Here is a 15882-nt window from a genome sequence, read left to right as displayed (position 1 = left end):
AATAAAAGGAATCCAAACTGGAAAGGAAGAAATAAAACTATCACTCTTTGCAGATGATATGATACTATACCTAGAAAATCCTAAAGACAGTACCAGAAAACTGTTAGAGCTCATCAATGAATTTGGTAAAGCTGCAGGATACAAAATTAATACAAAGAAATCAACTGCATTTCTATATACTAAGAATAAAGGATCAGAAAGAGAAATTAGGGAAACAATCCCATTTATCATCACATCAAAAAATAAAATAAGGAGTTACGTCGTGGCTCTATGGTTAACAAACCCAACTAGCATCCATGAGGATGCAGCTTCAATCCACGGCCTCGCTCAGTGGGTTAAGGATCTGGCACTGCCACGAGCTGTGGTGTAGGTCGCAGATGCTGTAGCTCTGGCATTGCTGTGGCTGTGGCATAGGCCAGCAGCAACTGCTCTGATGACCACTAGCCTGGAAACTTCCATATGCCTCGGGTGTGGCCCTAAAAATAACAGGAATAAACCTACCTAAAGAGACAAAAGACCTGTACTCTGAAACCCGTAAGACACTGCTGAAAAAAATCAAAGATACAATTAGATTGAAAGATATACCATGCTCCTGGATTGGAAGAATCAATTTTGTCTAGATGACTACACTACCCAAGGCAATCTACAGATTCAATGCAAGCCCTATCAAATTACTAATGGCATTTTTCACAGAACTAAAGCAAAATATTTTAAAGTTTGTTTGGAAACACCAAAGACCCTGAATAGCCAAAGCAATCCTGAGAAAGAAAAATGGAGCTGGAGGAAACAGGCTCCCTGACTTCAGTCTATACTACAAAGCTACAGTCATCAAAATAGTATGGTGCTGGCACAAAAGCAGAAATGTAGATCAGTGAAATAGGACAGAAAGCCCAGAATTAAACTACGCACCTATGGTCAACTAATCTACAACAAAGGAGGCAAGAATATACAATGGAGAGAGAGTCCCTTCAATAAGTGGTGCTGGGAAAACTGAACAGCTAGCTACATTATAGGAATGATATTAGGAGTTCCCGTGGTGGTGCAGTGGTTAACAAATCTGACTGGGAACCATGAGGTTGCAGGTTCATTCCCTGCCCTTGCTCAGTGGGTTAACGATCCGGCGTTTGGCGTGAGCTGTGGTGTAGGTCGCAGACGCGGCTCGGATCCTCCGCTGCTGTGGCTCTGGCGTAGGCCAGCAGCTATAGCTGCGATTCAACCCCTTGCCTGGGAACCTCCATATGCCGCAGGAGCAGCCCAAGAAATGGCAAAAAGACAAAAAAAAAAAAAGAATGATATTAGAAGAGTCTCTAACACCATACACAAAAATAAACTCAAAATGGATTAAAAATTTAAATATAAGATCGGATACTATAAAACTCTTGGAGGAAAACATAGGCCAAATGTTCTCTGACATAAACTTCTCAGATCTACCTCCTAGAGTAATGATAATAAAAACAAAAATAAACAAATGGAACCTAATTAAACTTAAAAGTTTTGCACAGCAAAGGAAACCTAAACAAAACAAAAAGACAACCCACAGAATGGGAGAAAATATTTGCAAATGAAGTGACTGACAAGGGATAAATCACCAAAATATACAGATCCCTCCTGCAGCTCAATATCAAAAAATAAGCAACCCCATCAAAAAAAATGGGAAGAAGAGCTAAATAGACATTTCTCCAAAGAAAACATACAGATGGCCAAAAAACACATGAAAAGATATTCAACATCACTATAGAGTAAGGCAAATCACAACTACTATGAGGTCCCACCGTACACCAGCCAGAATGGCCATTATCAGAAAGTCTAGAAACAATAAATGCTGGAGAGGGTGTGGAGAAAAGGAAATACACTATTGGCGGGAATGTAAATTGGTGCAATCACTATGGAAAACAGTATGGCTATTCCTCAAGAAACTTATATAGAATCAGCGATCCCACTCCTGGGCATCTATCTGGAGAAAACTATGACTCAAAAAGATACATGCACCCCAGTGCTCATTGAGCACTATATACAATAGCCAAGACATGGAAGCAACCTAAACATCCATCAACAGAGGAGCGGATAAAGAAGATGTGGTGCATATATACAATGGAATATTTCTCAGCCATAAAAATGATTGAGGAGTTCCCGTCGTGGTGCAGCAGAAACCAATCCAACCAGGTTGCGGGTTCGATCCCTGGCCTTGCCTAGTGGGTTAAGGATCCAGCATTGCCATGAGCTGTGGTGTAGGTTGCAGACACAGCTCGGATCTGGCACTACTGTGGCTCTGGCGTAGGCCGGGAGCTTGTAGCTCTGATTAGACCCTTAGTCTGGGACCCTCCACATGCCATGGGAGCAGCCCTATGAAGACAAAAAGACAAAATAAATAAATAAATAAATAAATTAATAAAGTAGATTGAAATAATGGCATTTGCAGCAACGTGGATGGACCCAGAAATGATCATACTAAAGTTAGACAGTGAGACACAAACATCATATGCTAATCACTTATATGTGGAATCTAAGAAAAGGATACAAATGAACTTATTTGTAGAACAGAAAGACTCACAGATTTAGAGAAACCTATGGTTACCAAAGGGGACAGGATTAGGGGTCTGAGATAGAAATGTTCTAAAATTAGGTTTTGATGATAGTCATACAACTACAAATATAATACAATTCCCTGAATTAAAAAAAAAAATCAGAGGACCTCAATAAGCATTTCTCCAAAGAAGACATATGAATGGCCAACAGGTGCATGAAAAGAGAACATGCACATCACTAATCACCAAGAAAACGCAAATCAACACCACACATTTTAGAATGGTTATCATCAAAAAGGCAAGAAATAAAAGGCAATGGAGAACAAGAAACCCTTGTGTCCTGCTGGTGAGATATAAGTTGGTATGCCCACCATGGAAAAGAGCATGGAGGCTTCTCAAAAATTTTTAAAAAATAACTTCTAGAAATCCCATTTCTGGGTATATATCCAAAGGAAATGAAATCAGAATCTCAAAGAGGTAACTGCATTCCCATGTTCACTGCATTATTCATAAAGGCCAAGATATTACAGAAACAAACTTAAGTGTGCATCTACAAATGAATGGAAAAAGACATAGTACACGCACATGCACAAACCCAGAGGAATATTTCTCAGCCAACATAAAGAGCAAATCCTGTTATTTGCAAAAACATGAATGGACTCTGAAGGCATTATTCCAAGTGAAATAACTCTGACAGAGAAAGACAAATACTGTATAGCACTTATATGTGGAATCTTAAAAAGGTGAACTCATAGAAACAGGGCAGAATGGTAGTTGCCAAGGGTGGTGGGGAATGGGAAGATACTGGTGAAAAGGTACAAACTTCTGGAGACGTTCTGGGGATCTATGTGCATTTTGGTGACAATAATGAACAATACTGTATCATGCACTTGAAAGTTGCCTTCACCACAGAACAAAATGGTAATTACATGAGGTGATGGACATGTTGACTAACTCTACTGTGGTAATCCCTTGGTAATGTATACGTGTATCAAATCATCATGTTGTAGACCTTAAATCTACCTACACAATGCTGCATGTCAACCATATATCAATAAAGATGGATACTGAGGGGTTTTGCATTTTTGTTTTGCTTTTTAGGGCCATACCTGCAGGCATATGGAAGTTCTCAGACTAGGAGTCAAATCAGAGCTACAACTGCAGGTTTAAGCCACAGCCACAGCCACACCAGATCTGAGCCACGTTTGCGACCTACACCACATCTCATGGGTGACACTGGATCCTTAACCCAATGAGCAAGGCCAGGGATCAAACCCACATCCTCATGGTTCCTGGTTGGATTGGTTTCTGCTGCGCCACGACGGGAACTCCTCAATCAGATTCGTTTCCATTGCACCACAATGGGAACTCCCACAGGATGGACACTGTTAATCAATAAAGTTTATGTGGAGAGGCAAAAGACCAGGAATAGCTACCACAATGCTGAAATCAACTTTGAGACCAAAGTTGGAGAACTGACACTACCCAACTTCAAGACTTACAATAAAGCTATAGTAATGAAGACAGTGTGGTACTGGTAAAAGAACAAATACATCAATGGAACAAAATAGATAAGCCAAAAACAGGCCCACATAAATACAGTCAATTGACCTTGGACAGGGAGTAAAAGCAATACAATGGAGCAAGGAAAATCTTTTCAACAAGTGGTGCTAGAACAAATAGACATCCACATGCAAAAAAAAAAAAAAATCAATCCAAGCACAGATCTTATATCCTTCACAATTATCTTAAAACAGATTACAGACCTACATAAAACACAAAAGCATACAACTCCTAGTAGGTAACGAGAAAAAAAATCTAGATGACCTTGGGATGGGCAATGATTTTTTGATACAACACCAAAGGCATCATCTATGAAAAGAGAGAAGTGATAAACTGGACTTCATTAAAAATAAAATTTTCTGCACCGCACCATCAAAAGAGTGCAAAGATAAGACACAGACTGGAAGAAAATATCTGCAAGATATACCTAATAAAAAAAGTTATCCAAAACATAAAAAGAACTCTTAAATGTAACAATAAGAAAACAAACAATTCAGTTTTAAAATGGGACAAAGAATTACAGACATTAAAGAAAAGACATGGAGTTCCTGTCGTGGCTCAGTGGTTAACGAATCCAACCAGGAACCATGAGGCTGCGTGTTGGATCCCTGGCCTTGCTCAGTGGGTTAAGGATCCGGTGTTGCTGTGAGCTGTGGTGTAGGTTGCAGATGCAGCTCCGATATGGTGTTGCTATGGCTCTGGCATAGGCCGGTGGCTACAGCTCTGATTAGACCCCTAGCCTGGGAACCTCCATGTGCCGCAGGAATGGCCCTAGAAAAGGCAAAAAGACAAAAAAAAAAGAAGAGACAGAGAAAATAAAAAAGCATATGAAAAGATGTTCCACATCATGTCACCAGGGGAATGCAAATTAAAATGAAATAACACTATACACCCATTAATGACCAAAAAAACCCAGAATACTAGAATATTAACACCACCAAATGCTGGTGAGGATGTGCAACAACTAGAACTTTCATTCACTGATGGTAGGAATGCAAAACTGCAAGACCAGCTTTAGAGGTGAAAACTTACATACATACACAAACCTGTACAAAGCACTATTCACAATAGCCACACAGGGAAACAATCTAAATGTCCATCAACAGATGAATGGATTAAGAAGATGTGGTATAGGAGTTCCCGTCGTGGCTCAGTGGTTAACGAATCCGACTAGGAATCATGAGGTTGCGGGTTCAATCCCTGGCCTCACTCAGTGGGTTAAGGATCTGGCATTCCCATGAGCTGTGGTGGAGGTCGTAGATGCGGCTCAGATCCCACATTGCTGTGGCTGTGGTGTAGGCCAGTGGCTACAGCTCCAATTAGACCCCTAGCCTGGGAACTGCCATATGCTGCTGGGGCAGCCCTAGAAAAGACCAGAAAAAGAAAAAAGAAGATGTGGTATATATACACAATGGAATACTCCTCAACCATAAAAAAGAACAAAATAATGCCATTTGCAGCAACATGAATGTAACTAAAGGACTCTCATACTAAGAGAAATAAGTCAGAACGAGAAAGACAAATACCATATGATATCACTTATATCTGGAATCTAATATATGGCACAAATGAACCTTTCCACAGAAAAGAAAATCATGGACTTGGAGAAGAGACTTGTGGCTGCCAAGTGAGTGAGGGAAGGAGTGAGATGGACTGGAAGTTTGGGGTGGTAGATGCAAACTATTGCATTTGGAGTGGATAAGCAATGAGATCCTTCTGTACAGCACTGGGAACTATATCCAGTCACTTATGATGGAACATGATAATGTGAGAAAAAAGAATGCATATATGTATATATGACTGGGTCACCTTGCTGTATAGTAGAAAATTGACAGAACACTGTAAACCAGCTATAATGGGAAAAAAACAAAAATCATTTAAAAGACTGGCAAAAAAAAAAAAAAAAACCTGCACACAAATGTTTATTACAGATTTCATTCATAATTGTCAAAATGTGGAAGCAACCAAGATGTCTTTCATTGGGTGAAAGATAAACTGTGGTACACCTACTATTCAGAGCTAAAAAAAAAATGAGCTATTAAGCCACAAAAGGACACAGAGCAACCTTAGATGAATATTATTAAATGTAAGAAGCCAATCTGAAAAGGATACTTATTGTATGATTCCCACTATATGATATTTTTCTTTTCCGCCACACCTGAGGCATGAGGAAGTTCCTGGGCCAGGGATCAAACCTGAGCCACAGCAGTGACAACGTCAGATCCTTAACTGCTAAGCCACCAGGAACTCCATGAAATTCTTTAAAAACCAAGCCTTAGAAGACAGTAGAGTGATCACTGGTTGCCAGGTATCAGGAAGGAAGGAGGGATAAATAAAGCACAGAGGATTTCCTAGGGCAGTAAAACTACTGTGTAGTGTACCATGTGGTTGATACATTTCATTCTACATTTGTCAAAACCCAAAGAAGGTACAACACCAAGAGTGAATCCTAAACTATGTAAACCAATAAGCTATAGACTCTAAATGAAAATGATGTTTCAGTGCAGGGTCAACTGTAACAAGTGTACCATCCTGATGGGGGATGTTGATAATGTAAAAGGCTATGCATGTACAGGAGTGAGGATACCTGGGAAATCTCTATACCTTCCACCCAATGTTGCTACTAAAACTGCTCTGAAAAAAACAGTTTAGGGGAGTTCCCGTCGTGGCGCAGTGGTTAATGAATCCGACTAGGAACCATGAGGTTGCGGGTTCGGTCCCTGCCCTTGCTCAGTGGGTTAACGATCCGGTGTTGCCGTGAGCTGTGGTGAAGGTTGCAGACGCGGCTCGGATCCCGCGTTGCTGTGGCTCTGGCGTAGGCCGGTGGCTACAGCTCCGATTCAACCCCTAGCCTGGGAACCCCCATATGCCGCGGGAGCGGCCCAAGAAATAGCAACAACAACAACAGCATCAATAACAACAACAACAAAAAAAAAAAGTTTAATGGAAAAAGAAAGAAAGAGATGGAGAAAAATTTAAATGCATTCACCTCAGTATGTTAGTTCAAACACAGTTTTGGTCTGTCACCAGCTCAGTCTATAAAACAGGACTCAGCCAACTATGGCTCTCAGGTCAAACACTTACCCTACTTACTACTACTACTGGCTCTCAGGTCAAACACTTACCCTACTTTTTTTTTTTTTTTTTTTTTTTTTGCTTTTTAGGGCTGCATTCGAGGCATATGGAGGTTCCCAGGCTAGGGGTCTAATTGGAACTGTAGCCACCAGCCTACGCCAGATGAGAGCTGTGTCTGCAATCTACAACACAGCTCATGGCAACACTGGATCCTTAACCCACTGAGCGAGGCCAGGGATCGAACCCTCAACCTCATGGTTCCTAGCTGCACCATGACGGGAACTCCTTACCCTTCAATTTTGAAGTTTTTTTAGAATACCTTAGCATCTATTAATTTACATATCACCCACGGTTTCCTTACTATAATGGCAGAGCTGAGTAGCTGTGGCCTACGATGCCTAAAGTAATTATCTGGCCCTTTGTGAAAATACATGCTCACTCCTGCTCTAGAACAGTGAGTCCCCACCCTAGGTGGACATCAACACTACCTGGTGAGCTTTTAAAAAAAAAAAAAATTCCAGGAGTTCTCTTGTGGCACAGCAGGTTAAGGATCCAGCATTGTCACTGCAATGGCTTAGGCTACTGCTGTGGCATGGTTTCAGTCCCTGGCCCAGGAATTCCCACATGCCACAGGCACGCCCCCTCCCCCAAAAAAATCCCAGAGCCCTGGACCCAAACTAACCCCCAACTCCCCCTCAAAAGGTTATAATTTCACTGGTCAAGGGTAGGGCCATTAGCTATTACTGTGTTAGTACAAAAACATGTACAATAAAACAGGAAAATATAGAAGATAAAAATCAGGATAGCCTATAATATAAAAGATAAAGGATTTAATACACAGACCACAGAGGCTACAAAGTACTACATAATAAATTGGAACCATAAGATTGGCTCTGTTCTCCATGAATCCACAAAGATATAGAAACAAGACCATTACATGATTTATTGTATCCATGAGGTCAAAACATCTTGGTGGAAATAAACTTTTTTCTAGATTCCTGCCTGCCTGTGAAAGGAATATTTTATCACAATTCTTCTCAGTGATATAAATATATCATTTATTCCTCTTACCTTACACCATCTTTGTTTTGTTCGTTAAAAACAAAACGAAAACGCTGAGAGTAGCAGGGTTTTCATATAGACTATACCGTGCTGCCTGCCTGCCTGCCTTTCTTCCTTTCTTTCTCTCCCCACCAATCTACTTTTTTTTGGGGGGGGGGGGGGAAATAAAGATGAGTGTAAGAAATGCACAGGTGAACTGGAGATTAGCTCTATATTCCACAAAATACTATTAAACACTAACAATAAATCCACTAATCCAGGCAAGCAATCCCAAATTATGACAGTGAGTTGATACAAAGTATCAGACCTGTAATTCATTTCTCCTGCATTTACCCACTTACTGAATGGCTTCTGTTGTTTATGCCAAATGTGTCTAGACAAAAGAAAGGATTTATATATATATATATATATATATATATATATATATATATATATATATATATATCAGAACATAGCAAAAGCCCAATTTCATCTTACCAGTGTTAAATTTTATTTTTTTCAATCAAGTCCATTTTATTTTCTGGTCAAAATTGCAGTGTTAAATTTTAAAACCCGGTTTCTGTTTTCAAATATGGGAAACAATGAACTGGTTTTCTACAATTTAATGATAGCAGTTCAAGTATATTTTTGAGTGAGACCTCATCTCCACTACCCTCCTTGCAACTGACACTATCAAAAACCAAATTACCTGTAGCTCTTTTAAGCAAGTGGTGGTATACATGCTGCTCCTACTATCTATAGCCCTTGCCTCCCAACATCCACTTTTGCATAACCTTTTTTTTTTTTTTTTTTTTGATCCCACCCACACCATATAGAGTTCCCAGGCTAGGGATCAAATCTGAACCACAGATTCGATCTATGCCACAGCTGCAGCAACGCCAGATCCTTAACCTACTGCACCTGGTCGGGGATCAAACTGGTGCCTCAGCAGCAACCTAAGCTGCTGCAGAGACCATACTGGAGCCCTAAACCTCTGCACCACAACAGGAATTTCCTGTTCCTTAAAATTCTCTCCAAAAGTTCCTTTTTAAAAGAGACAATTCTCAGTCCACATATAAGTCACACAAGAAAGTACTCATGAAAAGATTCTAAGTGTCTAAAAATCCAACAATCTGTAATACAGTAGATTATGTCAGAACATCAAAATTAACATTATGAGGAGAAACTTGCACCTTGGCCTCATGACACAGTAATATATAGCCAGAGAGACCTCAGAGTCCCTTTCCTCTTTCCTCCCTCTCCCCACTTCTGCCCACACAGCCAGCTAACATTCAAGCCTTATCCCTATTTTCCCACCCACTGCTCTGCCAATCAATTCAATTGTGGAGGAGTTAAAGCTGGAAAGTGTTGGAAACAACTGTGTACTAACGGCTGAAAAAGAGAAGGTCTATAGATTCACGTCTGCGACTGCAAATTACCTTATGTGGGTGGACTGGCTATACATTGGCGGAAAATGGTTCCAGGTAAAAGAATTCATCTTTGAGTTCTTCCTTTCCCTATCCACCATATCGCCTTCACCAAGCTTCCTGATTATTGTTGTATCTGTTCCTTCCTTTTCAATCTTAACTGCAGCTATCTCAATTAAAGAAATAAACTTTACATCTGGACAGGAGTAACAGTCCTCTAATTGGTCACTCTGCATCCAGTCTGCCCCTTCATGAATCCACCCTGCACCAATGCCAGATGAATCTTCCTTATCCTCTGTGTCCAAAGTGGAAGGACATGAAACAAACGTGAGATCGGTTTGGGGGAAGGGATGAGTAGGCGTACGGGGAGAAAAAGGAAGGGGAATTTTAGGTTTTGCTTTTATTTATTTATTTTTAATTTAGGGCCCCAATCGCGGCACATAGAAGTTCCCAGGCTAGGGGTCGAGAATCAGAGCTGCAGCTGCCAGCCACAAGCCACAGAAACGCCAGATCCGAGCCCCATCTTCAACCTACACCAGAGCTCATGGCAATGCCAGATCCCTGACCCACTGAGGCCGCAACCTCATGGATACTAGCTGGATTCGTTTCTATTGCACCACAATGGGAACTCCTAGGTTTTGCTTTTAAAACAGCTGTATTATCTGAATCTTACAGGAACCTATTAATTACCTAGATGCTCTTTAAAGAAAAAAAAAAAAAATGCATGACTTTTTTTCTGTCCATAAGCAAAATTCTTCTGGCAGCCAAAACTGAAATTAAAAAAAAAAAAAAAAAACCTTTAAAAAGTAACAATTATTTTCTTCCATAAACACTTCCTTATTTATGGAGTTCCTGTCATGGCCCAGCAGAAACAAATCTGACTAGGAACCATGAGGTTGCAGGTTCGATCCCTGGCCTCGCTCAGTGGGTTAAGGATCCAGTGCTGCTGTGAGCTGTGGTGTTGCAGAGGTGGCTCAGATCTGGCATTGCTGTGGCTCTGGCGTAGGCTGGCAGCAACAGCTCCGATTAGACCCCTAGCGTGGGAACCTCCACATGCCGTGGGTGCGGCCCTAAAAAGACAAAAAAAAAGAACATTTCCTCATTTAAATATAAATACTATAATCACTCTTCTCCTCCCTAAATTTAAGGCTTTATAATCTTCCATCATTCAATAACTCTTACATAACTATATTATATATAATATAGACATCATAACACCTAGCAGAGTTTTTCAGAGTAGGCAATTAATAACTATATGTTGAATATAAAATCAAATAATTATCTGTTGAATTACTTTTAATACATCTCTTTCTAGAAAAAATAAGTCATCACAGCCTACCACAATGATTCTGGGCACTAGAGAGTTTAGATAATTCACCACAACTCACTACCATCACCTCAAGACTAGCCTCCCCCCATCTCCTCTTGAGCTTCTTCCAATCCATACATACTCCAGCCTCTTCCCCATCTGTTTCCCACTCTAAACACAAGTAATCTTTAAAAAGTAAAACTGATAATGTCATCCCATTACTTAAAATGTTCAATGTCTTCTCATCAGCTTAGAAAAAAGATCAACATCCTTAACAGAGTCTATAAAACTTTATTTGACCTGGTTCCTACCTAACTCCTTCCAGGTTTTTGCTTACTATACTCTAAAGCACACTGGTCTATAATTTGTTCAAAACCACAGTACTTTCATTAACCTTTGGGCCTGTACACACAATATTTCTGTTCCTTCTGGTAGGGACATTGTTCTTCCTTCCCTCAAAATTTCTTGGTTAACATACATAGTCACCTTTTTTTTTGTCTTTTTGTCCTTTTTAAGGGCCGCATCTGCAGCACATAGAGGTTCCCAGGCTAGAGGTCTAATGGGAGCTATAGCTGCCGGCCTATGCCAGAGCCACAGAAACACCAGATCCAAGCCGCATCTGCTACCTACATCACAGCTCACGGCAACACCAGATCCTTAACTCACTGAGCGAGGCCAGGGATCAAACCCGCAACCTCATGGTTCCTAGTCAGATTCATTTCTGCTGCACCACGACGGGAACTCCTATATTCACCTTTTAGATCTCAATCCCAATGTCACCTCTTTGACATGCCAGGCTAGGTGGGAGCACCTGACATACACTCTCATGTCAACATGTACTTCCCTAGATAAAATTTATTATAGAGATTTATTTGATTAGTAAGGGAGACAGAGATTATATCTTCAGGACAAAGATTATATCTGATTCACAAAATCACTTAGGCACATAACAGGCAGTCAAAAGTTGCTGAATAACTGAACAGGTGACAAACTAATATATTCTGTCATACGGTGAATATGTTACATTTAATTACTTGTATCTCATTTTACTGGACATTGCTATGGTTTCAACCTAGGAACGCATAAAAATCTGCCAGTTTTCTTTAGGATCTTTATGGCATTCTCCGATCATTCTGAAAGAATGGGACTATCAGAGTTCCTGTCGTGGCACAGTGGTTGACGAATCTGACTAGAAACCATGAGGTCATGGGTTTGATCCCTGGCCTTGCTCAGTGGGTTTAGGATCCGGCATTGCCGTGAGCTGTGGTGTAGGTTGCAGACGTGGCTCAGATCCCGCGTTGCTGTGGCTGTGGTGTAGGCCGGTGGCTACAGCTCTGATTAGACCCCTAGCCTGGGAACCTCCATACGGCACGGGAAGCGGCCCTAGAAAAGGCAAAAAGACCAAAAAAAAAAAAAAAAAAAAAGAATGGGACTATCACCAGTTTGTATCCCCAATATTCAAAGTAAAGTCTGAATATTATTAATTGAATATTAATTTTAATGAAACATGGAGCTGAAAAATAAAAAAGGTTTCTCAATTTTTTGGAAGAGAAATGGTTTGAAAGAGAAACAGATTAATCCAAGCTTTCTTCATGAAAAGCATAAAAATATATAACAGAAGAGGGAAAATGCCAGAGAAAAAGCTAAAACAAAAAACATATCCTCTACTTTCTTTTCTTTTTCTCCCACTTTAGTTGGGTGTTTTTTTTTTTAAGATATAACTATATATTAGTTTAGAAAAGGAAGATACATATCATAGATATATTATCAACAATAGATTTCTTCAAATCTAATTTGGAACGTACTCAAATTAGAAAGAAATTAAATGATTACTATGATTACTACAAACATTTTTAAATTAGTGTTCCATATTGCTTCATAAAAATCTTATTATCTGAACAACTTCCTATTAATCAAATAAATTTATCCAAACAAATTACTAAACTTTTGGCATGGTTGAAATTTGGAGAAACAGATATATGAAACTCAAACTATTTCAAAATTAGTGCTGAAAGGTGAAATATAATGAGCAACAGTAAGACCCAGAATATAAGAAACTATCCAAAATAATTAGCATAGTATATGCTGTACTAAGAGAATTCCTACACAAAGAAATATTCAAGTTTTTTATGAGGTATCATGTAAATTTTTAGTGAGCGATGCCCACTACACATAATGCTACACAGTGATATTTAAAATTCTGACTCCCATTATTACCACAAGACGAAGGCATTAAGTCTGCTACACCAATCATCTACACCAGAGCTTCTCAAAGTGTGGTCTGCGGACTACTCAAGATCCCTAACACCATTTCAACAGGTTTTCACAAGGTCAAAACTATTTTCTTAATAATACTGATGCTGTTTTCCTTCTCTTTTGGGTCTTTTTGACCCTTAGATGCCTTTTAACATTCTGTGTGACAAAATGAAAAATATATATAAACTCTGCACTCTAAATATAATAAGAAAAAGCACTTAATTTATTTGCAAGCTAAATAAGCCATTTTTCCATGGAACTTCAAAAATGACTTGTTACTTCAAAAAACAAACGACAAACTATGGTTAATCAGGTTGGATATTTGGCAGACATCTTTCTAAAAATGACAGAAGCGAACATATTACTTCAAGGAAATGTTTTGTTGCCAATCGTAGAAGTCGAGCTTTCAAGTAAAAATTAGAATTTTGGAAAGCTTTCATCCATCAACGTTGCGCATGGAAGCTTTTCAATATTTAAAGATTCATCTAATAAGATCTGTAGTGATGTTAATGAATGCAATTCTTTTTTTTTTTTTTTTTGCTTTTTAAGGCCGTACCCACAGCATATGGAGGTTCCCAGGCTAGGGGTCTAATCAGAGCTATAGCTGCCAGCCTATACCACAGCCACAGCAACACCAGATCTGAGCTGCGTCTGCAACCTACACCACAGCTCACAGCAACACCGGATCCTTAACCCACTGAGCAAGGCCAGGAATCAAACCTGCAACCTCATGGTTCCTAGTCGGATTCATTTCCACTGTGCCAAGACGGGAACTCCGAATGCAATTTTTTTATATCACACAATGAAATGTGTGAACATTCAGAAAATCTGTGTAATTAGTGAACAAATACTTTCCAAATGACCCATACAATGATTTTTAATGTATTGGAGGTATAAAATGTTCACTGATAGGGTTTGAGAGTCCATACTTCAACCAACCTTTAAGAATTAATATGTACAGAGTTTTGATAGAGTATCAAAGAAAATTATCTGTAATTCTACATATAGGTTATTACAATATTCCTCCCTTTCCAACTATTTAACTGTTTGAAGCCAGATTTTCTCATACAGTTCAACCAAAATAAAATATCACAACAGGTTGAATGTAGAAGTAGATACGAGAATTTAGCTGTCTTCCAGCCAATCACTAAAGAGATGTGTAGTAATATAAAACAATGCCACTCTTTTCATTAACTTTTTTGGTTTTGGGTGGGAATGTAAACTGCTACATCCATTATGGAAAAGAGTATGGAGATTCTCCAGAAAACTAAATATAGAACTATCATATAATCCAGCAATCCCACTCCTGGGTAACTATCTAAACAAAACTACAGTTCAAAAAGATACAGGCACCCCTATGTTCATAGGAGCACTACTCACAATAGCCAAGACATGGAAACAACCTAAATGTCCTTCAAGAGAAAAATGGATTAAGAAGATGTGGTATAGGAGTTTCCATTGAGGCGCAGAGGAAACGAATCCAACTAGGAACCATGAGGTTGCAGGATTGATCCCTGGCCTCCCTCAGTGGGTTAAGGATCGGTGTTGCTGTGAGCTATGGTGTAGGTCACAGACTTGGCTCAGATCTGGCGTAGCTGTGGCTATGGCGTAGGCCAGCAGCTGTAGCTCCAATTGGACCCCTAGCCTGGGAACCTTCATATGCTGCAGGTGCAGCCCTAAAAAAGCCAAAAAGACATGGTATATATATACACAGTGGACTACTCAGCCATAACAAAGAAATAATGCCATTTGCAGAAACATGGATGCAACCAGAGATTCTCATACTAAGTAAAGTCAGAAAGAGAAAGACAGGAGTTCCCGTCGTGGCATGGTGGTTAACAAATCCGACTAGGAACCATGAGGTTACGGGTTCGATCCCTGGCCTTGCTCAGTGGGTTAAGGAATCTGGCATTGTGGTGAGCTGTGGTGTAGGTCGCAGACGTGGCTAGGATCCAGCGCTGCTGTGGCTCTGGCATAGGCCGGCAGCTACAGCTCGGATTAGACCCCTAGCCTGGGAACCTCCATATGCCGTGGAAGCGGCCCCAGAAAAGGCAAAAAAAAAAAAAAAAGAAAGAGGAAGACAAGGGGTTCCCGTCATGGCTCAGTGGTTAACGAATCCGACTAGGAACCATGAGGTTGCGGGTTCAGTCCCTGACCTCGATCAGTGGGTTAAGGATCCAGCACTGCCGTGAGCTGTGGTATAGGTCGCAGACACAGCTCAGATTCCACGTTGCTGTGGCTGTGGTGTAGGCCTGCAGCTACAGCTCTGATTAGACCCCCAGCCTGGGAACCTCCATATGCCATGGGTGTGGCTCTAGAAAAGACCAAAAAAAAAAAAAAAAACAAATACCATATGTTATCACTTATATGTGGAATCTAAAATATAGCACAAATGAACCTATCTACAGAACAGAAACCAGACTCAGACATGGAGAACAGCTTTGTGGTTGCCAAGAGGGAGGAGGAAGGAGGAAGGACCGGGAGTTGGGTGTTAGGTAGATGAAAACTATTACATTCAGAATGGATAAGCAATGAGGTCCTGCTGTACAGCACAGAGAACTACATCCAGTCTCCTGGGAAAAACATGATGGAAGATAATATGAGAAAAAGAATGTATATATATGTACGACTGGGTCACCTGTCTGTACAAAAATTAACAATACATGTAAATCAACTATAATTTTTA

At 40.0% G+C, this 15882-nt stretch overlaps 1 protein-coding gene across 10 annotated transcripts in view; it reads right to left on the bottom strand.

Moving 5' to 3' along the window:
• ABI1 (abl interactor 1) overlaps positions 1-15882 on the bottom strand; it is a 130990-nt gene that overhangs the window by 100646 nt on the left and 14462 nt on the right. The window lies entirely within an intron of this gene.

This window comes from Phacochoerus africanus, chromosome 12, assembly GCF_016906955.1.
Source record: "Phacochoerus africanus isolate WHEZ1 chromosome 12, ROS_Pafr_v1, whole genome shotgun sequence".
Classification (NCBI taxonomy): Eukaryota; Metazoa; Chordata; class Mammalia; order Artiodactyla; family Suidae; genus Phacochoerus; species Phacochoerus africanus.
Note: the sequence above shows the minus strand (reverse complement) of the source record. Positions and strands in the feature narration are given on the sequence as shown.